General features: G+C 39.5%; 1 protein-coding gene across 2 annotated transcripts in view; it reads left to right on the top strand.

Annotated features, from left to right (window-relative positions):
- The first annotated feature begins 1,551 nt into the window (after nt 1-1,551).
- CASR (calcium sensing receptor) overlaps nt 1,552-25,338 on the top strand; it is a 67,086-nt gene continuing 43,299 nt past the window's right edge. For both annotated transcript variants that reach the window (XM_016120050.2, XM_016120059.2), the window contains exon 1: nt 1,552-1,724. The gene's annotated coding sequence lies outside the window, so the exon portion shown is untranslated. The remainder of the gene's footprint in view (nt 1,725-25,338) is intronic.

Here is a 25,338-nt window from a genome sequence, read left to right as displayed (position 1 = left end):
ACGTAAGTCAAACCGGCAGAACTGGGCTATGATGAAGATGTATTTGAGACTCTAAATGTGAGTCTGCATTCCTTTGAAGCAAGACAATGGCAACTTTTTGCTGAGTATCCACTATATACCAGGCATTTTTCTCTAATATCTCATTTAATAATCCAAGAACCCCTCAAGGTAGGTGTAACCCCCCATTTACAGAGAAGAAATCTACATTTTTATTCGAAGTTGTTAAGAATAGTAACTATGCAATATATATATATATATTTTTTTTAACTTTTTTGGCTATTCTGTGAACACTACATCTATTTTATTATGTTGCTTCATATTTTCTTTTTTATTGTTGTTTTTGTTTTATAAATAAATACTCCCTCCTTGTTCCAAAAACATTATGAGACACTCTTGTCTCAATTTTATCGTTTTAACGGTTGTAAATTATCTCTTTAAGTTACCGTACCATAATTCATTTAACCCATTTCCTATTGTCTACAGTATGCTTTGTTTGTTTGCTTTTTGTGGTTTTTAAAAATTACTTTCTGTAATAAATGCTCCTGTTACAAACATCTGCATGAGTATTATTTTATTCTAGAAATTTTCCCAAGAATGGAATTACTATATCAAAGGGGATTTGTGGCTCTTTATAGAAATTAACAAATTGCTTACCGAAAGGAGTATGTGGCATTTGAGAGCAAAAAAAAAGAAAGAAAGAAAGAAAGAAAGAAAGAAAGAAAGAAAGAAAGAAAGAAGAAAGAAAGAAAGAAAGAAAGAAAGAAAGAAAGAAAAGAAAGAAAGAAAGAGAAAGAAAGAAAGAAAAGAAAGAAAGAAAGAAAGAGAAAGAAAGAAAATCTGGTATTCTGCAGAAGAAATTGATTTTCCACTTATTCATAAAATATTCGAGCGTCTGATAGGTGGCGGGCACCATGCCAGGGGCTAGGGACAGGGATGAGCAAGCAGGCAGGCCGGGTCTCGGTCTTCAGGAACTCATGGTCAGGTCTGGTAGAAGCAACGACGCACCCCAGGTGCCTGCTTTTGACCGAAGAAGAGAGTGGAGGAAGATGCTGTTTGCCAACGCCGAGGTCTCGCAGCGTCGTATGCAGCGCTTGACCTGAGTCTTAGGAAATGAGTAAGAGTTTTGGCATGGGCTTTATATTTATTTTACTGTGACTCTCTGGCCTTCTATCAGAAAAAAAAAAAAAATCCCACTCTTAGCACAGAAAACGTTGGCGGAGTCGTAAGCCCCCAACGTCGTAAGCTTTTACATCTCCAAGGAAGAGGAGAAAGAGTTGTTTTCGACCGCAGGTGCAGGATCCCGGTTCCGCGAACTCCTGGCGTAGCAGCGGAGAGAACGAGAGAGGACCAGGGACCAGACCCGACGCGTGGCCCTCAGGGGAGGGAAGATGCGCCCTGAGCTGCCCGGGGTGCAGGGTTAGATAGCCTCCCGCGAGTAGGCTCCGAGGGGAGCTGCACTTAGCAGTCGCGGACCCCGAAGGGGCAGGCGGGCGGGGAGCGGAGGGGGGCGGAGCTCCGAGGTCGGGGCAGCGGCAGCCGCCCAAGGGTCTGCGGGGGCTGCTGTGGCCGAACCTGAGAGCGGGCGCCTCTCGGAGACGGTGACCCTGGCATCCCGAGCCGGGCCCGCGCGCCGTCCTAGCTCAGCTGCGAGCCCATTCTCGTGGAGCCCCACAGCCGACCGGCCGGCGTGGCCCCTAATGAGGGAGCCCAAGCAGCGGCGACAGGTAGGACTAAGGACCGCAAGGAGGGAGGGCAGAAAGTGCCACAATGCGGGAGGGGCAGCGGCGGGTCTGGGGGCTGCGGGCTCGGTGGCCAAACGAGGGGCGCGAGCCTGAGCAGCTCAGCCCTGGGAACACTGAGTTCGAGGCGTAGGGCAAGTTATACGACCAAAGGCTTCCCGGGCACAGGACCAGATGGCTCAGTTACCCCCAGAAGGGACAGTGAGTGGGTCGCCCTCGCGGAAGAACCCGAGTGCGCACCAAGACGTGGGCTGTGGATAGTGTCTTGAGCCAGCGCCTTGTTTCTGTCTGCAGCACCGTCATAAAGACCACCCATTCCATGTATGATAACGAGGGAGCAGGCAGTTTTCTAGCGTGTGCGCACACGGTAGGAAGGGCCACAACGTCAGCACCCATCCTCTTGGAGGACCCTTGACCTAAGCCTCCAGCTGCTTTGGGGACTTTGTCTCGGTAGCACGAAAATAAGGTGTCAGTTCCAGAGCTGCTATATTTCTTGGCAAGAAAAAAATAAATATCAGATGGAATCTTTTATTATTGTTACTTTAAAATTAATTTCAATAGATAATACATGCTCATGGTTTTAAGAAATCAAATAATACAAAAGTTCATCTTCTAGAGATACCTACACTAGCATTTGTGTCTATTCATACCTCCTTTGTTTTTCTACCAATATCGATTCCCACTCTTCTCCTTCTGTCCCCTACTTTTCATTCTGTATCCCACCTTCTGCCTAATGAAAGTACCGACAGAAAAATGACGTCACTGCCACTGCCTGCACCCCTTAATCTCCAGTGTTATCCGCTGGCACCACCGTTGCTGTCTTCAAAGCCTTTCACGGCGGTGGCCCTTGGGGTAGGGAGCCGCTGTGGAGAGGACATTTCATTTACTTTCCTTCACTTTCCCAGCAATTCTAAGAAAGTCGCGTTGGGGAAGAGTTTTTGAAAGGCTCTGAACTAGCTGTTCTTTCCCTTAAACCGGACTTTACAAATGCAATTTAAGTAAAATCTGGTACTGAGGGGGAATTAATGAAAGATATTTCCTAAAATGCTCTAGATATCCAGAAATTAACACCTCACTAGTTCGGATTCCTGGATTCCTGAGAACAGAACTTCACCAGTTCCACCTTTCTATTGCCCTCCTCCCCTCCCCAGGGCCCCAGAGAGGTAGGCATAGGATTTTTTCTCTGTAAGAACTCAGCGGTTGGAGGCTTTACACTTGTGAAGGGGCTCAGAGACATAGCTTTGTGGTTGGTGAGCAGGGGAGGGAAAGATGTAGAGGAAGGAGTTAGAGGGGAACAAGGAAGTAGGAAAGGTGAGCAGGCCAAGACCACAGAGAAGGGAAGAATCTGGGGCATAGGGCCTTGTCATTCAGGAACAACCTCCGAATAATTTTGCAAGAGACCACGTATGTGGCTTACTTCTTGCCAACAAGCAGCACAATCAACTCTTTCCAAGGCTTTTTCTGTGCAAGGCCACACATATTGAGAAGTGGAAAAAATCAGCAAATAAACTCATTTTTATTTATATGATAAAATAGAAGTGGCTTAAATTATTTTTACTGAATTAATACATTTCTTAGGAGCTATGTAGAGTATTTAAAATAACCTATTCCAAGTCACTGTATTTTTCTTTATTTTGTTATTTTGTTATTTTTTTCATGTTGCATGACCTTGACCTACATCTCACAAATGTCAGAATATTCAGGTTGGCTAGAAGCTGCCACTTCTAAGAAGCCTTTCCGAATGGGGGGGTGCAGAAGTGGGAAGCGAGATGATTCGAAAATAAGGACTGATCTTTGTGGTAGAGTAGGGAAATAATTAGGAATGGATTGAGTATCAGCTTGATTCTGGTAAGGAATCAGGCATAATTCTTAAGAGAATAGGGAAATGAGTTAGAGGTGAAGAAATCATTCCTCATTCATTCATTTGAAATGTTTATAGAGTGCCTATGTGCTATATGATGGTTGCTGAGGAAAAAAAAAATGGTGACTAGAACCAGGCCAGGTCCCTGATCTCCTAGAGCTTGCAGATGCTTTGGGGAGACAACCGTTCATAGAATAACTAAGTATGGAATATGTAATTACAAATCAGATAGCTCTCGAAAGGAGAGAAATGACTTTCTTTAAGGCCGTGTACACGCTGCACTACAAGACCAAGGAAGGCTTTCTCAGAGGTTTTCCTTGAGTTGGTAGTCAAGGATAGGTGGGAATTTTGAAGGTATGTATGATTTTGAGGTGGAACCAGAATATATAGGTTAGGAATTCCTTGTGGCTGCTAGTAATCAAGAACTTTGGCTGCCTGTGGTGTTTGCCGCATAGCCCATATACACATGCAGACTTAGCATTTCCAGAATTTGGGGAAAAGAGGCTTTGTTATCACAGCATCACTTGTGCTGTCTTGAGTTGGTCACGGTTTTCTATTGTTGTCGTTCTTGCTTTTAAATTAAATGTTTACGTTAATTTTATTCTTATCAGTTTGTTTTATTGTGCTCAATAAAGGATGTTCATTGTGGTTCAAATGTGAATCATCCATATTCTCATTACTAAGGTAGGTATATCTGTAACTGCCATACCAAATTTGGTTTGTATGGTGACAACTCATTGTTTTCACTGAATATTTACCCAGGTGAAAACAGGTAGGGCAGTAGACCTAAAACTACGCATACCTCTTCAGAGTTTCAAGTATAGTCCTTAAGTAAAGAAAGAAAAAAAAATTACTCATTGTACTGATGCTGTAAGTAAAAATAATATAAACCTCACAATGAAGTGGCATGGGGTGCTCTGACTAAGCAACATATTTCATAGGCAAATAAATCTTTTTATTCATTCAACGATATTTACAGTGAACCTTCTATATGCTGAGAACTGTGCTAGTACTACGGATAAAATGTCCCAACACAGGAATTCATAGACATCTCAGAGCGGGATAGTCGTATTCATCCACAGAAGGGTAGAAAAGTATTGTGGTTGCTATAATGGAAGCATAATTAGGGTACAGTGATGCACAGGGAAGGGAGTGGTCAGTTCTACCAAGGAGAGGAGGAGTTGGGAGAAGGTTCATGGAGGAGTTAACACTTGAGCTGAATCTTGACAGACAAGACATTCCACAAGATAGACAAAGGGGAAAGGGCATTATAGAGAAGGGATTAATGTGCAAACAAACAAACAAACAAACAAAAACAGCAGCATGAAACATGTCAAAGTCCAGGACCCGCTAGTGGCTCAAAGAGCTGAAGCATAAGGAATGAAAAGGGGCTCATTAGGAGATAAAGCTGGAGTGATGGGCAGGCCAGGCCATAAAGACCCCGCATGCCATCACATGGATGTCACGGTAGTTAAAATATGCACTCTAAGGTCATATAGACCCAGGTTTGAGTCATGGCTCTGCCACTTGCTAGCTGTGGAGCCTGAGTCAAATAACTTGCCCTCAATAAGTAATGGTACTGAAGGTTGTACCTCCCTCATTGTATTGCTGCAAGAATTAAGATAAGCCATGTAGCGCCCGGCACAAATTATGCATGCAATTACGGTTGGTTTTTATTTTCATTATTTGTCTTCTGGCAAAGGGAGCCACTGGAAGTTTTTAAGTAGAGGAGTGACTAAGCATTTTATTAGAGCACAATCATTCTGGCTGCATGTGGATGCTGGGTCAAAGGGAGATAAGTTTGGAGCAGAGAAACCACTTAAAGATATTGTAAACATTCGGATGATGGTGAAGATGGCATGAATGATGGTGGTGCGGTAGTGGTCATAGAGAAATAGGAACAAAGGTTTGAGACGTAAGTAAGGTGGACTCCATAGAACTCAGTTACTTGTTAGATATGGGAAGTGCATTCTGTCTTTCTAACTTAGAAGACTCCTTGACAACTTCTGTCATAACATAAAGCTGGATAGGGAAGGCTTAGCTGATCCATAACAAATTAAATTACCGTTCTATCTTTAACTCTCTCACCTCTAGGAGGTTTTTCATTCAAGGTAAATGAACTTTGGACTTCATCCATTAGCCATTGTCATAAAGTGGCACATATAACCCTCACTCATGCCTAGTAAATTTGGTTCGACTCTTGCCTGACGCCACCCTGATTGAATTTTTCTCCTTTTATCTCAAGTGCCCTCCCACAATCCAATAAGCACTGGCTGAGGTGCCTTTACTAAAGCCAGTGAGAATTAGAGGATTTAGGTTGTCTCTATTTTATAATACAGTGTGGTCTTGGTAACCACAGCATGTATTCATATGATGGGAAACAATCCAGATGTATACGATAGTGTTTGCTGAAAAGTTGCCAGGAGCTTTATGCCCATTTCTCCCAAATGTGGATACTGGGAAATGCTGATTGAATGTAGTCCTGCTGGATTCAGTTGCTTGAACAGCTCTATCATTACTCAAAGTCTCAGAAATGCACAGACATTATAACTAGGCATAGCCAATGAGTGAGGTGGCAAAATGTGAAATGAGGAAAAATAGTCTGCCTGCGCCGTGAACAGTCTGGAGTTTGGATAAAAGAGCACTTTCCATTTCGGGCAGCATATCTAACCTCTGAGCCTCAGTTTTTACTGATAGATATTTTTTTGATATCTAAAAATTGAGGTAATTTTTTTTTCAAAAGGTGTTTGTGAGGGTTTCATGAACTGTATATGGAAAGCACGTATCACAATGCCTCACATAGGATGGGTGCTTAACTGACCATACTTTAGCTCAGCTGTCTCCCGGGGTCTTTTCTTACATTGGAAAAGCAAGAAGAATGAAGATTTTTTAGGGTAAGTAATCTGAATTAATTGGCTTTTGCGGGTTTCTCATTTATAATTTATCCCCCCTTCCCGGAGAGCCAGGGTGGAAACCAGTTTTCCTCCACCCTCAAGGAATGCTTATCAGTGATGATGAGGGCAAAGGTAACATGATACCTGCAGAGAAGAAGCTAATTTTAGCTACTCTTCTTTCAACAAGTCTTTCACATACACACAAGGAAAATTGCTAACAAATAGAAAAATGGAGTGTTTTTTGTTGGTGGAGTTCCTAACAAGCATGTTTCTTGATTATTTGTTGTTTTCATTTAGAAAGAAAGAAGCAGGCTCAATGAAATTGTAATTGTTCCCTCCATTAATTGTTTGTCCTTAGGAAAAAGTTTTGTTTTTCTCCTCTTGAAAGAAGTTGAGAATTATCATATCCTCCATATATTTTTTCTAAATGTTCTATAATTTGACAAAAGCCTTTAGAGAAATTCAGGAAATATCAGTGGAGCTCCAACTGCATGCTAGGCATTGAGTCGGCACTGTGAACCGAGAGATGCCAGCTGTGCTATTCTAGTCTGGTAGCCCTTGCAGAAAAGAGTGGGTAGGGAGGGACAAGGGTGGGGTGCAGCTGATTTGAGAAAGCCAGTGAGAGGGGAACCCTCAGGCCAAGGTTCTCTACCACAGCTTCGGACCAGACTATCAGATCATGACCTCTTTCGAGTAAGAATCCAGGTCTGCTCATCTCTATGTCCTAAGCCTTTTCCATGGGAGCCCTTTAGTGCAAAGCGTTTGTCTATTGAGAGATCAGGAGAAAAAGGTAGTGAGGAGGCCAAGTGGTCCTCTATTTCTGCCCTCTTAAAAATGAAATATTCCAAATAAGTTTGCTCTATACAATTAGCCAGTTTTCACCCGTGTCTTTTGAGAGGCAGCACAGTAGAGTGGTTAGAAGTCTGGACTCTTAAAGTTAGATGCCTCGGCCCTATGTCCGAGCTCTACAGTTTACTAGTTGCGTGACCTTGGGCAAGTTGTTTAACCTCTGTGTACCCCAGCTTCTTTATCTATAAACTGAGGTTACTAATACTACCCACCTCACTGGTTATTAAGAGACTTAAATGAGCTAATGTACATAGTTCAAGCTCATCAAGCACAGATGATACGTCTTATTCGATGTTGAAACCCCAGAATTTGGCATGGTGCTTGGTGCACCAGAGAAGCTGAATGAAAAAACAAATCTTGATATGTAGGCTAATATAGCAGTCATTTATTGACAAAGCACTTTTCTATCATTAATTCATTCAATCCTCAGAACATCTCAGGAAATATAAAAGGGAGATGGGCATGGGCAGGACAGGTACCACCATCTTCATTTTACAAATGAGGAACCAGGGCACTGAAAGGTGGAGTGACTTGACAAAGATGACAGACCTGCTTCGTGCTCTTCGCTCCATTTATTCCTAGCCCTGTGATCTTACCACTATGTCTGCCTCTTGATCTTATGCAGGTTTCATGGAACTCAAAGGATCCCCACCAGCACAAATGAACATGTATAGCTTATTTAGCTTTCCGAAGAAATGAACTTCTTACTGTAAATACATATAGTCAAATTGTAACTTCAGATTAAAAGTTGAAGTTTGGAAAGTTTCTATTTTGGGGAATGAGGAAAAAAGCAGAGGCTATTTTATGGGAATAAGGAAGTTCTTTCTAAGCATGAAAGTAGCAGAGAATCATAAAGGAAAATATTGACAGATTCAGTTACATAAATATTTAAAATACGTATGTATAAAAAGTCATACTCAAATTAAAAGGAATACAAGCTTTAAAAAATCGCGGCAAATATGCCAAAAGGATAAAATTTTCAATGTCTAAAGAGCTCATAAAATTTAATAGAAAAAATATAAGGTCTTGGTTTCAAAAAAATGGGCAAAGGATGTAACAGTTTTCAAATGAGGTTGATGAACATATATTTTAACTTCACTCGAATAAAAGAAAGAAGTATTTTAACAATGATATATCAGTCTGCTTATCCAGAATATTAAAACTTTAAAAGTCATGCTGATGGAGATAAAATGGTTACCCTCATAACAAATTATCTGGAAAAAAAAATTGCCTTAAAATCGTTTATAGCCTTTGACCAAGAAATTCAATTTCTGGGACTCTATCCTATAGAAATTATTAGAAATGTGGTTTAAGACTTATGCCCTACCTCCCCAAAAGGAAAGACGATACTTAAGAAAAAATGCTTGGTGCTGTCATATGGCCATGATAACTAAAGTGCTGAAGAAGCGTAACACAAACCTAAACAAATTTTTAAATAAAGACATAACAAAAGATGTTTTCCACAGTGTTTATTTATGAAAGTGAAACACTAGAAACAACCCGAGTGTCTGATAGTATGGGAGTGTTTAAATAAATTATGGTCGGGGTGAAGCAGCACAGACTAGCAGCTAAAAGCTTGGATTCTAGAGTCTCTCCACCTGGGTTCAAATCCTGGCTTTGCTGAACATTAGCCCTGTAACCTTGGAAACCTCTCCGTGCCTTACTTTCCTCATCTGCATGGTGGGGATGACAAGAGTATCTACCACACGGTTTTTGTGGGCAAATGAATCAATATAAGTGTACAATTCCAAAATCCTCAAAGCTCTACAAATCTAAAGGTTTTTGTACCTTTATTAGCAGCAAAATAGGACTGAAGGGACATAACTTTATCCCACTTTTTGTGACAATATTCTGTACTTTCCTGGCAGAATCTCTAAAGTTCTCTTTATGAATTAATCACCCTCATGCACAGATGAGAATATTAATTGAGGGTAATGCTAACTGGAGTCAGCTGTATCTATTTGGAGCTAATCTCGTCCAAGAAACGTTTCCAAATCCTCCAGCCTAGGACTTTCAAACTTTGGGGGATATTATCAACATGCAGATTGCTGAGCTCCACCCCCAGAAATTCTCAGTAAGTAGGTCCGGGATAGGGTCAAACATCTGTGGTTCTCACAAGCTGCCAGGTGATGCTGACTCATGGACTGCGCATTAGGTTCCCCATGCCAACCCATCCCTTTGATTTTGAACACTCCTTATATTTTTTATGTAAACATTTTCACGTTTTGAAATCTTTATCTTGTTTTTTATATTGTTGTCCTATCCTCTAATTTCTATGCTGTGCTTATGTTTCTAGGAGTAACAGAGTAAAATTATCTATCACTTTCTAGGCACTTACCATCTGCCAGTAACTGTGTTAGTGCTTTATTCATTTATTTCTTCATCTTTTCAACAACGCTGAAAGGAGGATGTTATCCTCATTTTAGGGGTGAGAAAACTGAGGCCCTAGGACTCCAAGTAAGTGGGGGAAACTAGTCCTCTTGACCCCCAAACCCAAGCTATTTCCATTTCACTGTCCTGTCCCTTTCACATGTGGTACATGTCACCAGGTCTTCCAGTCTACGTGCTCTCTCAATCCTGCCTCAGCAGCATAGCTCTGGCAAAGTTTCCAGTCGGGAACCCCTGTCTCCACTCATCCCCTATCCCATCTAGGCCTTCTAGGTCAGGAAGCTTTCCCATCTGTGCCTGCCCACAGCCCACAGCCGACACTGCACTGCATCTTTTTTCTTACCTGGCCATTTATTATATGTGTTTGCTTTTGTATGCCAAGGGATTTGTCTTCCTAATTGGATATGGAGCTCCTTGAAGCCTCATCTCTGGCATCTCTGGGCGCCCCCTTAGAATAGCCATGGTGGGAACTGGTTGCCTCCCTTATCTTCCTTCCCACTTTTCTCCCTTCCTGTCCACTTGTCCCTTCCTATCTTGGTGAAATCAAGTCAAACAAGCTTTTTTGACTTGTTTGACAAGCCAAACAAGAAGGCAAAAAACAGCTAGATTTGACCCTTCTTAATCTCTGTCCCTGCATTATGGCCATGGGTGGTGTTTGAGTGTTTGCCCTGCTGCTCCACGGTACCATGAGAAAGAACTTTCCATGAGGCCCTGTTCTTGGCAACTGGTTTTTCTTAAGGATTTCCAGACACCCCTTCCTCCCTTCCATATTTACTCAAATTCCATCTCCATTATTTTACTTCATGTTTTCACTCAACATCCTTGTCTTCATTCAAGTATATGCCAAGAGATCTCACCTGTCTGTTCCCAGTTTATACCCCTGTGGAGCCACTTTCCCCCTAATGAGATCTATTGGGACCAATATTGTGTGACACATTTGGTCTGTACACTTTGGTTATTTTCTCCCTCCTCTCCTCCCCTCTCCCATACTCCTCCTCCCTCCCACTCCTCCTCTCTCCCTCCTTTTCTCCCTTCCTCCTCCCTCTTGAGGTCCTTATTTCTGTTATTGCTTGGGTGGTGTTATAGACCTACTACAACAGCTTACACACTCAGGGCTTGTAATCTTCCTTTTGTAATTTTCCCAAAGTTTGCCATTATCTCCTTGTAAGGGGTCTGCAGAGCCGCTGGGCCTCCTAGCCAAAGGCTGAGTTTTCATTTCCTCTCTGTCCATTAATGCAAAAGTGCTGGTTGTGTTTGGGTTACGGACTCATGTAACGACTCTGTTAAACCAACACCACCCCTAGTCCATAATTCCAGATTCAACCGGTTTTCTTGTTCAGAGGCTTTTTTCTGACCCACATTTATGAACCAGCCTTGTGGTGGTCTTGATACTTTCCTTCAGTATCTCCTATGACCTGAATGCCTTCTCTTTGGCTCTCCTTCCATGTACTGTTCTTGGTAGCTTTCATAGTGAAATATCAGGGTAAACAAACATTCTGAGAAATATCATTTACTGTTTCTTTAATGTTAACAATGTATCTGGCAATGTGCTCAGCATTTTTATGCCTTGTTTTGTTTAATCCTATCAAAACTTTTTGTTAGGTATATCTCAATACAGTAGAGAAACTGAGGTTTAGTGAGGTTAAGTGACTTGCCCAGGGTCTCACGGCCAGTAAGAGGGACAGCCTAGATTCAAACCTAGGTCACATAATTCCAAAGCCCATATCGAAATTTGGTTTCTGGAACTTTACTTTTATCCTTCAAAAAATATATAATGATTTAGCAGAAAGGTCTCTCATATGCTGCTATGACAGCATAAGTAGATATACCCCTTCAGGAGGGCAATTTGGCAATTCATATTAAAAGCTTTTGAATTGTTCTTACCCTTTAATCTAACAATTCCCAGGCCTGACTTTTTGCTAAGGAAATGATCATTAATAATCGCAAAGATTTAACCTAAGGAAGTTCAGTATTCATAATATGAAATATTTGAAACATATTCCATGTCCAACAAAAGGAAATTGGCTAAATAAAGTGTGATGCAGAGAGATAATGAAGCACCAAGTAGTCATTTTAAGTTATATGGAAAAAGAATATTCCACATAACTTATGGTATAGAAATATGTTCATTGATATAATAAAATACAAAAAGTAACACATTGTAGGATTTCTGATTAAATCCATTTGTGTAAAAACAGATACTACACAATAAATTCAAAGAAGACATAGATATGTAATATATATGTTAAAAAATGTAATGAGTTGTGAGATTCAGGAGCTAGAATTAAAACACGTTTTTATTTTATTCTTTTCTCTCTTTTACTACGTAATAATTACTTTTTAAATTGAGGGGTTTTTTTTTTTTTGACCTTTTGTTTTTAGTTTAGTTTTTTTTTTTTTTTTTAATTGGAAAAATGTCTGTGTGTTATTTGAAGAGGTAGAGTCTTTGGAACTCCATCTCGATCTTTCCCCCTATTGGTGTTTTTATGCCGAGCTAGGGAGCTGAAAATATTCACATGAGACTGAGCTCTTGTCTGGCATTTCATATCCTTGTGTGGTTCGGTGGGAAATTCATAGCTTGTCTGATCTAAATCTAAACTCAACTAAACATCCTGATCTAAACTAACTAAATGTCCTCTCTTCTTCCCTGCGCTCCTTGGTTTTGTGACTCAGGCAGCCCTTATTAGACCCTCTGGAGTAGCAGCCATACTATTGTACCCTCGCTGACACTGTGAAGGACATTTCACATTTTTTTTTTTCAAATTATAGATCTTTGACAGTTGTTCATATTTACCAGGGCTCCCATTTTATATGTATAATTCCCCCCCCCCCACTAACAAGTATTTCTACAGACACTAAAGTTCTATGTTCTCATTTAGTAATTTTTTTACTTAATGCAGGTTTTTATTAGTTTTTTTCTCTTTGTTTTGACCAGTGCGCTTTGGTTTCCTGATCAGGTTACCTTGTGTCATCGATTCATACGTGTTCTCCTATACCCGTTACATTGCCTCCCTTTCTTTTGCTTCTCAAGATGTCTGTGGAAAATGCTTTCATTCTTGCTTCAGCTTTCTTTCTGCTGTCATCACTCTGATCATCTCTCTGCAGCTTCCTACATGGACCCATTTGCAGTCCTCATTTCTATGGTTTTTAGACAGTGCACCTATCTGCCTTTAATCTGTTTATATTCTCCATTTAGCCTCTAATCCTTAGTTTTATCATTTCAGCCTTTGATTTGGGCCTTCTCTGAAGTTTTTTATTTTAAAAACAAGTTCCGCCACTTGGCACTCCTGAGACCGGTGCAGAGCTCTCTTATGCATGCCCCTTTTTTTCAAGGCACAATCGATCATAGAAGGAACAATTTAACCTCAGAAAATAAAGTACTAAAACATAAATTTGTGTCCTCTCTCTCTCTCTTTCTCTCTCTCTCTCTATATATATATAGATAGATATATATTATATATATATATTATATATATAAAATTGTACCCTCACTGACACTGTGAAGGACATTTCACATTTTTTTTAAATTATAGATATAATATATAATTTTTAAAATTATATATTATATATTATATATAATATATATCTATATATAATATAGATATAATCTATATCTATATCTATATCTATATCTATATATATATATAATCTTCGAAAGGAGCCAGTTACCTCTTACCAGCAAAAAAAAAAAAATAAAGAAAAAGAAGAAGAAAAAAGCATGACGCAGCATTTCCAGCTGTGGGAGTGAAGCATAAGAGATAATTGGGCAAGTGTTGAAGAAGTATTTGAAAATAAGTTAATGAAAATATTGTTTGTAATATTAAATTGTATATATATTAAATGCCCAGCAGTAGATGATTGGCTGTGTAAATTTTAACTCATATATACCATGAACCACTATGAAATTATTAAATTTGATTATCATGTATTTATGACAATAAACACATATTGTTGAATTAAAAAAAACAGGTTGCCGATCAGAATGTATAATATGATCTTAATTCTGTAAAACTGTGTGTGTGTGTGTGTGTGTGTGTGTGTGTGTGTGTAGTCACCAAAAGGAGGTCTCTTGGTGGTAGATTGTTTGGATGATTGTTAATTTTCTGTCTTTTTCATTTCTTCTTTTACTTTTCTACATTGATTGTATATTTTATAGTTAGCAAAGATAGCTTTTAAACCAAAAAAATTTTATTCTTTTTAGTAAGTTACCCAACTAACTTTAATTTTTGATTGTTCATTTTATATTTTCCTAATATTTTTCTATGAAAATATCAAATATTCTTTGCTTTTTATTGGAAAATGTCATTCATACTAGAGGTATTACGTAATGTATTTGTATGGTTTAAAGAATAATAATAGAATGTATAACCGTGTACCTATAATCCAGCTTAGAAAATTAAGTCTTTGGAACCCCTCTGTGCCTCTAATCAAGTCCTTTCCTGCTCTTTCCTTGAAAAGGTAACCACTCCCAAATTTGTATTTCACATGCCTTTACTCTATAATTTTATGACATATATGTGTTCAGTTTATCATGCCACAGCTTGGGTTACCATAATGCACATTAGTCCAAATACAATCAGTAAATAAGTGAATTGTGTCAATATATACAAAAGTCACATTGTTTATATGAGATTTCCCCCCACATATAAATGTTTAATTTATATTGTTTTTAATTTTGTACAATTGCAGCCATACTCTTTGCATTCTTCTGCAATGTGTATTTTTAAAAATATTGGGTTTGTGAGAGTAATCCAAGTTAATGACTATAGCTGTGGTTCATTCATTTCCACTGCTGTATGGAATTTCATTGTATGAGTGTACCAAAATTTGTTTATATGTTTTCCTGTAGATCAGGAATTGGCATTTGCATCTTCCTGTTGTTATAAAAAAATTTTATTTCAAACATTTTTGTGCATGACTCCTTGACACATGTGCAAGAGTCCTAAGGCATTCTACCCAGGGGTAAAACTGCTGGGCTTAGTGTGTGCAATTTCATGTTTACTAGACCATGTGAAATGGATTTCCAAAGGGATTTTACCAATTTAAACTTCCACCCTCAGTGTATGAAAGTTCTCATCTATCCACATTTTTGCCAACAGTTGAGTTACTGCCAGATTGTTGTAGTTTAATTTGATTACCAATGTATATGTTTTTCTTTCCTTGTCTATTCATATTCTTTTTCTCTATGAAATTCCTGTTGATGTCTTTTGCCCATTGTTTTTAGATGGAAGTTTCTGTTTTTCTTTCAGGAGGAGTGTCATATTTTCTGGATACTAATCCCTTTTCAGTTACATTGCTGAACTTATCCCCTTCCAGTTTGGAGCTTGTCTTTTCACTCCATAGGATCTTTTTTGTGAACAATAGTTCTTAGTTTAATATAGTTGAATTTATCATCTTTTATTTTTTCTGGTTTAATGTACTTGTTTAAGAAATCTTTCCATACTTAAGGTTATAAAGATTCTATATTTTCTTCTGAATTTTTTAAAATTTTACCTATCACATTTAAATTTTCAAGCCACTTGCAAATGATTATTGTGTATGATCTGATTACAGGTCCAAATTCTTTTCCCATATGGTTCACCGGTTTTCCAAATAGTGTTACTGAATAGTCTACCCTTTCTCTCACAAATACACAATATAGTCGGTCAATTATCAAGTTTCCGTGTACAGACTTTTTACACGAGTCTGTTTCTGGGCTCTATATTCTGTACTGTTTGTCTTCCCTGCCATTATCACTGTCTCACTTAGTCCAGCATAATCTTGTTTTGTCACTTGGAAGGGTAAGCTTCCTTTCCATGTTCTTCTTCTTCAGGAATATTGACTAGTTTCACTCCTTTGCTCATCCATATAAATTTTACAATCAATTTGTCAAGTTGTGTGCATGCAAGACACACACACACACACATCAGTTGAGATTTTTACTGGAATCGTAATGAATGTATAGATCAATTTGAGAAGGACTGACCTCCTAACAATATTGAGTCTTCTTGTTCATGAACACAGTAGAGCTTTCCATTTATTTGAGATTATTTAATGTTTTTTGACAATGTTTGAAATTTCCTCTTTAAAATTCTTGCACATCTTTAGTTCATTCTATTCTTGAGAAAATTTGTTCTACTACAAATTGTACCTATTTACCAAGCATATATATTATCTTATTGATGATGAATAGAAATGCAGTTGACTTTTATATACTATACATCTGGTGACTTTGCTAAATTCTTTTATTAATTCTAATTATTTGTACATAGAGTCTAAGATTATCATGTTTTCTATAATTAATTAATGATAAGTTTATTTTTATTTTTTAAACCCTACACTCTTGGTATCTTTTTGTTATGTTACGAAACTGGCCAAAACCTTTGGGAAACTGTTACAGAAGTGATGATGGGGCATCCTTGTCTTGTTTCTGATGTTGAAGGGAAGGCTTTTGGCGTTTGGTCATTAAGTGAGAAGGAAGAAGGTAGATAGCAAAAAATGACAGCAGCTTCCCTGAGTACCACCCCTGGAGAGTGACAGATGGCCACCTCTAAATATGGGAGAATGGTAGGAGAGGAAAACACAGAAGAAAACAGGATATTCAGGACAGAACAATGGAAGGAATTCATGAGAAAGTATGAAGGGAGACAACAAATAAGCAAATACATCAGGTGGGGCTGATTATTCAGTTCACGTCCCACAAGGAACATAGAGGGAAAGAATGACAGTGAGACCTATGTAGCTTTGGGGAGGGGAAATGACAGGACCATTTAAGCAATAGTTCCTTGTGAAGATCTGTTCCACATAGAGATGGGCCTCTGCCAAGAAAGACAGTAAGTACTGGATAAACCAGAAACCCAAACCCCAGGAAATAAGAGAATTAATGCAAGTTTCCTACTAAGCAGATAAACTGGATTTATTCTTAAAGTAGAAAAGAAAAGGGGAGTGTGAATAAGCAGCTAATAAAAAATAAGAAGGGCATAAGTTATGCATTCCCCTTTCATACCTGCTGCCAGCCACCTCCCTGTCAAGGGCTAGCTGGGTGTCTGGGACATCATGTCCTATAGCTGCCACTGGCTTTGATAGTTCATTTACAACCTATCAGACTGAAAGGAATGGTAGAGATCATCAGTGGTCCAGCTGGACCCAGACAGCAGGAATGGCTTGCCAAAGGTCAACCAGGGTAACTGCATTCATTTACTTTATTTTATGTATTTGTCATTAGAACTGCTCTATTCAATTAATTGACATATTAAAACATATAAATCGGTATCCCCATATTTATTCTATAAAATCTGAAAATTTTGCCTCAGATTTTTATATTATCTTACCTCTAGGTAAACTCAAGTACCTTCCTATGTATAAGTGTATAGAAACCAATGAGAATTACATTCCTAAGAAGGATTTTAATCCCAAAATAGCTACAATTTTTAAGCAAATTGCTTATTTGTTCTGTGATACACTGACTCTTATGAGACTAGAGGTAAAAGCACTTTAAGTTTCAAGAAAGAAAAGTACAATATAAATTTAAGGTAGTTCTTAGGATTGTAAATTCTTCTAGAGAGACATGCAGATCTCATGTCCATACTCACTCAGGGTCAAATGCTCTTTCGCTTCCCCTCACACCTGATCATCCATCCTCTTTCTGAACACTTTTACACTCTCACTTTGGGAGACATGTATTTCCATTGTTACATAATCCTAATTGGTGCAATAGGAAATTTTTCTCATGCTGTGTTGGAAACCTAGGGCATTTTTGTACAGTTCTGATGGTTAGAAAATTTTTTCTTATATCATACCAAGATCTGTCTTCCTGGAATTTCTGCCTATCTGCCCAGTCCTATTCTCTATCCCCACCTAGAAAAAAAAATTTAAGACCTCATTCAGCATCCCGAACACCTCAACCATGCCTCAACTAGGTGTTCTTTTCTCCAGGCAAATTCTCAGGGTTAATTCCCACAATTCTTTCCTCCTCATGGCTTCATTTTCAAGCTTTCATTGCACTGTTTGTCTTTTCTGGACATATGCTACCTTGTCTGGGTCTCCTTCTCCAAGACTGAGATATACATGTGCTTGGGCATCATAACACATCTGAAGACTAGGCTACAGCTGTGTACGATAGGGCTCTTAGTCCCCCTGGTCCTTGTTAACAACTCACTGCTTTAGCAGTCACCTGACCTTATGGCTCATATATAACCTATAGGTACTAGAGACCTTTCTATCTTTTTTTTTTTTTTCATGTTATTTGGGTACGATTTCTAAGTCGGTGTCAAAACACCTATCTGAATTACTTAAATTAACACTGTTCTTTTCATCTGCCATTTTGACAACCACAGCAAAGAGAGGTCAAGATAATCTAGGATGACTTGTGCAAGCTGGCTCCTGACTATTTCAATGGGAGGGGCAAGCCTTCCACTTGAAGATATATTTCTTATTGCTCCATATGGTCATTCCTCCTAACCAGGATCTTCCAGTTATCCTGGACCTATATCAGTGCAACGTCTGCCCATATTTACCTCCACAACACTTGATGCAATGTCATCCCTTCCTGAAAACTCCAAGGTGACTTTTGGAAGTGTCTGCGTTTTTGTTATTGTTGTATACAATTTCCTTATCCCTTTGTCCCTCTGATCTCTGTGCCAGATTCTGTCATGTGCTCTTTTTATATGTGTTGATTCTACGTTATAACTCTGCTCTCTTTTTTTTCTACCTATAATATCCATTTGAAGATTCTTTAATGGAGAAAATCCATTTTATTCATTAAAGTCTTTGATTCGTGCCGTCTTCTAAAAATAAATGCTTTCTTCAGAACTTCTTTAAAACTATGCCGCAGTAGCTTTATAGTATCTTAAAGGGAGGTTTGGCAAGCAGTTTTAGAGCTGGAAGAGAGCCTAGTTCTCCAATCTCTCATTTGTATGGCTCAGACAAGAAGGTAGAGACACAGCATTACTATTCTCTTAATTAAGAATGTTCATAAACCCTGTGAGGATAGTGGGGCTGAGTGGGAAGGGGGCTGTGGGCTGGGAACATTAATATCATCTCAGGCCACAGGCTGAACACATCTGACCCCCTCTAGCCCAAAACAGAAAAGTGTGTAGGGAAAGGTATACTGCCATTCAGGTAAACTCAGTGGTCATTCATTTTGTGTTTGGACAATACCGGTGCTTTACAGTCCAGACTCTAGTTGCTAGAATTTGGTCAAATAAAATTACTCTTGGCTGCAAAAGAGTCTTTGGAATGAAAGTGACCAAGAAAAGACCATGTGCTCTAACTGGACATGTGGCAACAGGGCACTTTGTTTGAAAGTGCCCGCAGCACAATCTTTTTTTACTGACTGGACTAAAGGTCATACAAAAGTCCACAATAAATGACTTGCTTTTCATCAAAGTCATTTATTAACTTCAGGAGTGTGGAATGCATCACCAAGAAACTAATCTGTGCCACTGAAAGGACATAAAGCAGAGTTTTCTGGACCACTAAGGGAAAGGGTAGAAGAAAAGAGAAAGGGAGTTTATCCTTGTCTTTGTTATCATTCTAAACATGGTTGCACCACAACCTTGAATGAGAAATGAATAAAGAGTCTTTGCTCACACATATGAAAAAGCTAGGTCAGGCTATGATTATAGTCCTCTGCCTCCAGAAGTGAATCAAGGATACAGCTGGACCGTTGTACTATAAATGAGGCATAAAATAACTTACTGGATTTATTTAGTTGACGTATTTTAAACCAACACACTGGCGTGTGCACAGCCAAATGAGTGGTCTTTTTCTGAGTTAAGCCCCTTGAAAAGCTTTGCATTTATGCAATGATGTTTCTGTTGCTCAAATAATCATTGGAAAATTATTGGAGTGAAGGAAAACACATGCACACACACAAATGACAACCATCTATATCTTACAACTCAGAATTAACTACTATTAATAGGCATATTTGCTTCTAATCTTTTTTTTTAATTTAAGAAATCTCTATTTTTTCTCATTAAAAAGAAACATGGCTTTTTAATAGAGGTTTCAAATGATGTAGAAAAGAACAAAAATGAAAAGCTTTTTTTAGACACCTTAAAGTCCATCATTAATTTTTGGTGAACATCATTCCAGGTATTTCTCTATATATCCCATTCTTTTGGATATCATCAGTTTTTGGCAAAAGTTTCCACCTTTAAGGAAGGATTTGATTTTTAGAAATAGGTAAAAGTTGCCAGGAGCCAGCTAAGTCTAGTGAATAAGGTAATGATTAAGCTGAGTAACAAGATTTTGGCACCAAGTCAGATGTAATTGGTTTTCTTGGACAGCTCAGAAATTGGCTCCAAGAGATGTACCACGTCAGAAGTGATCTGAGCACCAAAAAGGACTGCCCTCCAAGGGGCTTTCTGAAGGATGTGTACAGGGAGATGGAGAGCCTTGGAAACCATGACTTCCGGAGCTGTCCTAGAGATGTGCCCCTTGAGGCCTCCGGGCCTTGGTCAGGGCCTTATCCCTGTGGAGCCTTTGTTTGCTCATCTTTATTGAGATGTTAAAAATGTCCACTTTTCATGAACTGTTATATGAGAATCAAATTAGGTTATGGACATGAAAGCAATTTTGCAAAATGTCAAGCCTTATACAAATGTAAGGCACTATTTATTTTTTAAGTATGTTTTTTAAATTAATCTTGTTTCTCGATGGCCACGCCTCCTGCAGACACAGTCGCTCCATAGATGGCCACATCATCAAAGAAAAAGCAGATAGGACTATTCTCTTCCCTTCTACTCTCCTCAGGCTACAGATTTATCCCTTCACTGCTACCTTGCCTGTGACTTTGTAGTCATTTTACCTGATTTTTTCAATACCCAAGTGTGGACAAGGGAAATTAGAGAAGTCTGGTGGGACACAGTTTGAATCACCGCCACTGGCATTTCTAGCTTTCAACAGCCTGGGGTTGGGGTGGACAGTGGGGCAGGGTAAATGATTTCAGTCTGAAGCGCCTCTTTTGGAATTTTAAAAAGATTCGATCGACGTACTATTTACCTGGAAGTTCTTTTGACATTCGAAACTCATCAACTCATCTTTCACAGAACAAGGGAGTCTAAAATCTAGAAGATTTCTTAGGAGTTCCCATAATACATAAAAAAGGGAAGGAAGATTTAGAACTATAGTTATCTTTAAGAATGGGAGTAATAACTGAACCATCCGAGTACAGTTGGGAGGACTAAATTTCAGGCTCTAGTACAAACTGGCACATAAAAAGTGCTCAATATCTTAGCTATTATTTTCGGCATCATTATTAATACAAGATTGGAATTTATAGACTCTAAGTTAGAAAAATGTCAGTGCATATGCCATCGGTGACTTTTGACACATGAAAGAGCACATCATCAGTAATGAGCTACTGCTACTTATACATAATTTATAGATATAATTTCACTCTTTGGAATATCTGCATTTTTATTTACAATCATTCATTCGACATATGTTCAGTGACTGTTTTCTATGTATAAGACATTGTTGCATCCATGAGATACAACAGTGAAACAGATAGACATAGCCATTATCCCCATGAAGCTTACTGCCTAATGAAGAAGACCATCAGTGAATAATTACTGAATGAATATTTGATTATAACTTGTTTTAAGTGCAGTAATTCTATGAGGTCAAGTAGTTGAGTGGACCCAACCTGGTGTGGATGGATGAGGAGTAGAAGCAAGGATTCAGGGAAAGTTGCCTTAAGTAAGTGACATGTGAGCTGAGAGAAAAACAGGACTAACATAGCAAAGTGTGAGGAGCAGCAGATTCCTGCTGGAAGGAACGACAGAAGCAAAGGCCTTGAGGCCGGAAGGGTAGGGCTTAAATGGAGTAAGAGCGATGGATTGTGGAGGAGAAAATGAGATTGGGGGCTGAAGGGCACTAAGCAAGGCTGTGCCTTGCAAATCGTAATAAGAATCGTGGTCCTGACCCTCACATCAGAGGGAAGCCATTGAAGTGATTTAAACAAGGACATGAAATGACCAGCTTTATTCAAAAACCACTCCCAGTTCAAGGAGAAAAGTGAATTGGTGGGGAGTGAATGTAAGGAGACTAAGAGGGCGTCACAATAGACCACATGAAGGTGATAGTAGCTTGACCTAGGGTGGTGGTGGAGCTGGAAAGAAGTGGAAAGAATCAAGAGTTATTTACGAAGCAAAATCTATAGGATTTCAACATGAAAACTGGACGTAGGATGTAGGAGAAGGGAGGTGTGAATAATCTATTCATTCATTCAGCAAATATTTATTGAGCCTCTATTAAAGTCCAGACACTTCGCTAAGAACTGAGGATCCCACTGTGAATAAGACAGACAAGTCCCTGCCTTCAAGGGATCAAAATCTAGATTTGAAGCTAGAATGCTAATAATAAATAAGTAAACAGAAGAGCAGTCACGTTTGCATTTGCAAATTAAAATTACATGTCATAGAGTATGTGATTATGGATTACTGCTGGAAGAAAAAGTAAAAAGGATGTCAAATAACTGGGGCAAGGGCAAACTTTTGTTAAGGTAGTCAGGAAAGACCTACTTATGGAGATGACATTTAAGATCAGACCTGAGGATAAGAAGGAGGCAGCCTGGACAAGAGCCAGTGGAAGAGCATTCCAGGTGGAGGTAACAACCAGGTTAAAGAGCTTGGTGTGTTCCAGAAACAGGTAGGGGACAAGGGTGGCTAAAAATAATGAGCGGGGGGGGGGGAGGGGGGTTGTACCAAATGGGGCTGAAGAGGCAGATCATTTATAGGTCATACTAAAGATTTGGGATGTTTTTTCTATCCTTTGCATAACAGCTAGAATAATGTCATTGGTGTTTAAAAGATTGCTCTAACTGCTATGTGACAAATTTGGTGGTAGTGGGGGATGGATCATTTCAGAGCAAGAGTGAAAGTGGGAAGACCAGCTAGGAGCCTGTCATTTAGGCAATAGAAGATGATGGCTTGGACTAGAGGTATGTCATTGAATCAAGGAGGAGTAGGCAGATATGAGGTGGACAGATACATTTTGTGGATAAATCCAATGGGCCTCATTTGACATTCAAATGACTCTTAAAGCAGTGATGCCATTATTCATTTGCAGAGTTTGACAGCCTGGTATAATCTACCTATAGAAACATAGAATCTATGTTTCATCTCCTGAGTCCCCAAGGAAGGGGCTCCAATTGTTCAAGCTCCACAAGATCAAGTTGTTGGCATTAAGGAGATCCAGCCCAGATGAAGGATCAGAGGCCCAAACCTGGCACCAACGTAACTGCGATCACGGTTTACTAAGATTAAAGTGACCAAAGTCACAGCAGCCCAGAGTGAACGAGGAATCTGTTGAGCTAGGTCTCCATAAGTGTTGCCTTCCTGGAGCCAGAAATAAGAACTAGTTCAAAACGGAGGTCAAGTAGCAGAACTACCAGTTTAAAGTTAGTAGATGGAGAAGTTCTACCTATGACACTGGTTTGATGAAACATTTGGTGGATGATTCAGATACTGGAGATTTATTTGTAGAAGAGCAAACAGTGTGATCCCAATGCTCTATAGCTCTTTGTGACTTAGATAAGAGGAGCACCTGCCTTGCAGTCATGGTTTGACCCAGAGCATGAGACCTTTTGGTAGCCTTGGCAGAGACATATTTGCCTTCCTGATCCCACTCTCTATTTCTCTGCCATCCCAACAGCATTTTGCACATAAGATAAATATTCAAAATTCTGTGACAAGCTTTAACTCACTGCTGCCATGCTGGTCTATCTGCATGCACTTATGTGTATACACATGTTTTGCCAACCGTGATGTGTGGCAGCTGGGGTGTGAGTAACGGCTACATCAAGGCACATTAACCTGTACGGACAACACACATATTCATGCTGTGAGTTACATAAAGAGTTAAAGAAATCTAATCTAAAGTGATAGACATCAGACTAGGAGTTGGGGCATAATTGACTGGGCGGGGGCGTGAAGGAACCTTCTGGGGTACTAAGAATGTTCTATCTTGATCTAGGTGGTGATTAAGTGGATGTTATACATTTATAAAAATCCATCGAATTGTGATTTTATAATTTGTGAACTTTATTATATGTAAATTATACCCCAATAAAAATGTTTTTATAAAAGAGACAGAGAAAGAGAAGAGACACTTGATCCCAAGACAGACAAGACAAAGGACGGTTCAGTCACAAAGAGCAGTAAGATGCCTCCTTTGGAACTTGTTTGCATTTAACCACTCCTTCCTGCTCTTGTTCCAATCTCAATCCCCAGCCAATGCTAAATGTTACCCAGAGATAATGGGCACCAGAGGAGGCCCTTGGGAGGGTTCATTCCCAGCTGGGACAATTCACTTTGTCTTGACGCTTGGTTTTCTCATTTGTTAAGAAATCCCCAAAGTCCCCACCAGCTCTGATAGCCTCAGTATCCAGGGTGTATGCATAAAGTGCCCGCACCACTTGCTCGTGAGAGATTCAGGAAGCAGGGAGAACGTTGAGCACATTCCTCCATCATTTCTTAAAGAAAGAAGAAGAAACTGTTTTTCTAAGGACATCTAAGGGACTGTGGCCATGTCAGTATGGCTACTTCAAAGTAACAAGTCCTTTCTGAAATGTATATACTTATGAGGGACACCAGCAGTCTGGGGAAGGAGAGGCTCAGAACGGTCAGTGGAAGAACACTGATTCAGGAACGTGAAATCTGGTTCCCGCTGAGGCTTTGCCAGTTACCAGTTGTGTAATATTGGGCAAGTCACTTAATCCCCTGAATCCCAGGTAGTTTTGTTGTTGCTGCTATGGTTTGTTTTCAGCATCATGGGACTAACTAGTGATCTCTTCCCTGTCTAGATCACAGGGATGTTAATAATGCTGCATCTTTTCTTCCTATGTCTATTCATATTTTTAAAACAAATTGGTTTCACTGTACATGCTGTTCCATAAATGTTTTTAAATTTATTTAACAACATGAGTATTGTTCCATCTTAATGTAGTTTTATTACATGTTTTTAAGGACTGCACTATCTATTATGAGACTGTAGCATCTTTACATGCCAATCCTCACTTGTTGGATGTGGAGTCCCATCATTTGCTGTTAGAAATAGCATTGCCAGGAGAAACGGAAGGAATCTGGCTCCTCAAATCTAGATCACACTTCTTGTATTCTATTTACATAGACCCATCTGTCTGTAGCTGGACTCAAGACCCTGAAAACACGAGGGGCTGAAGGAATGGTCACTTAGAAGAGAGGAAGGGGCCCAATAGAGCAGGACAGGAGCCGGCTGCTATTGGGGACCAATGTGCCAGTTTTACATGTTAGAACAACAACCCTGTGAGGTAAGGTTACTTCCTAGCAAGAACTGAACTGCATTTGTGCTCACAGCTACCAAGTTGAGAGGGAAAACTAAGCACCAGCACTGTGCCACCCCCTCCTGTGCTTCACCTACTCGATTGCTCCCCACCAGGTATGCTCCCCTCCCTCCCCCTCACCTGCCCACACCTTTCATTCCCCCAACGCCCCCGCTCCTCTCAGATACATCCCTCAGATACCCGCTGATTTATCCTTTCTGGAACTCTTAGTCACGTATTTAGCATTTTATTGTAAATGATCTAATTCTCAGACTCAGGGTTACCACAGCTGATTTATACAGCCTTGCCCGTGTGCGG

This window comes from Rousettus aegyptiacus, unplaced genomic scaffold (assembly GCF_014176215.1).
Source record: "Rousettus aegyptiacus isolate mRouAeg1 unplaced genomic scaffold, mRouAeg1.p scaffold_m13_p_4, whole genome shotgun sequence".
NCBI classification, from domain to species: domain Eukaryota; kingdom Metazoa; phylum Chordata; class Mammalia; order Chiroptera; family Pteropodidae; genus Rousettus; species Rousettus aegyptiacus.
The sequence above is the reverse complement of the archived record's forward strand: the minus strand, read 5'-3'. Positions and strand labels throughout refer to the sequence as shown.